We start from the raw sequence: 1,405 nt of genomic DNA on the forward strand, positions 1-1,405 counted from the left end.
AGCCGAGGCTTGCCTTTCGGGTGCTGTTGATGCGTGAGTGGGGTGCAGAGATGTTAGATGTCCCTGCGTGGGTCCGAGGCCACCTCCTGCCGAGCCATTCGGGGCTCAGGTGCAGCCCTGCCACAGTGCCTGTCCTGGGTGCCGGCTTCCTGGGGGAGAGGGGCAAAGACGGGAAAGAAGGTCCCCTGGAGCCTGGGATGTGGTCTGTCGGGCAGGAGGACCCAGCGGCCCTGCAGCTTGCCGGGACCCAGGAGCAGGGTGGGCGGGGGTGGAGGGCTGCTGCTGGGGAAGACCCGCGTCTCTCCCATGGCTGTTGCAATCCTGGTATCCGGACCTGTCTACCCTGAAGTGGGGTGTTTTTCAGCGGTGGGTCTGTTGGTGCAGAGCACCCTCCCCAGCAGGCTGCAAGAGGCGGGGAGCTACCAGCCTGCACCTCCCGAAGGCAGCGTCGCTGCTGGAGGAAGGGGCTTGGGTGGCACCATCACTGCAGTCTCCAGGGGAGCGCTCTGGGCACTGGCACAGGTGCTGCAGTGCTGGGCTCAGTAAACCAGGTCTGTGTCTGGCATCGCTGGGAATGGGCACTGTCTGGGTGGGGGTCTTGGCCAGCTTCGGGGTGGCTGCTGGGGGGCGGGGCTGCTCATGCCCAACGCAGGACAGGATGGAGCTGCGGCTGTGTCAGCAGGTGGCAGGAGGGTGTGAACAGGAAGGTGCTGATGCCTCCGGCTGGTGAGGGGCTCAGCGGGAAGCAGCCAAGGCGCCCCTCAGTGGGGTGCAGGGCCCGGGAATTTGAGAGGCTTTGGATGGAGACAGGCTGGTCATGGAGAAAGTCCCAGAAGAAAACATGGAAGCACCGGGACGGGACAGAAGTGACAGGGATGCCTGGGAGGGAAGGTTCTGGAAGGCTGAAACCAGCTCTAGGAAAGAAGGGGGCTGGGACTGGGTGTGGCTGAGGGACAGAGGGCTTGCCTAGCAGGAGCTCAACCCTGCACAGCTGAGAAAAAGAAGGGGACGAACGGGATGGGCTAGCCTGGGGCCGGGGCCAGTGCAGATGGGGCAGTGGGAGGCCATGCTGGTATCTCTGAGGAGGGGCACAGGGAGCTGCTGGTGGGCTCACCCCTTCAGGATAGAGAAGGCCTGCCAGGTTTCCCTCCCTGGAGGAGGGGTAAGGCCAGGTGGGAAAGGCGGAGGGGCTGTAGGAGGGAGGGAGCAGTGTACACACCTGGACACGGGTGTGACACACACCACATGGGATGGACGGGCTCTCCAGGCCTCGATTTCTCGTGGGACAGACCGGAGGGCCCGAGTTTGGGGTGGGAGGGTCAGGGTCAGCAGTGCATTGAGCAGGTGGAGGCAGGCCAGGGTGCCAGCAGAGCCCGTGCCCCCTCTGCTGTCCAGCAGGCCTCAG

The 1,405-nt window shown here is 64.6% G+C and overlaps 1 protein-coding gene across 3 annotated transcripts in view; it reads left to right on the forward strand.

Annotated features, from left to right (window-relative positions):
• Gpc1 (glypican 1) overlaps positions 1–1,405 on the forward strand; it is a 10,899-nt gene that overhangs the window by 2,276 nt on the left and 7,218 nt on the right. The gene's annotated exons all lie outside the window — the stretch shown is intronic.

The sequence above is a fragment of the Fukomys damarensis genome, unplaced genomic scaffold (assembly GCF_012274545.1).
Source record: "Fukomys damarensis isolate Sample0158 unplaced genomic scaffold, DMR_v1.0_HiC HiC_scaffold_16, whole genome shotgun sequence".
In the NCBI taxonomy this organism is placed as follows: Eukaryota; Metazoa; Chordata; class Mammalia; order Rodentia; family Bathyergidae; genus Fukomys; species Fukomys damarensis.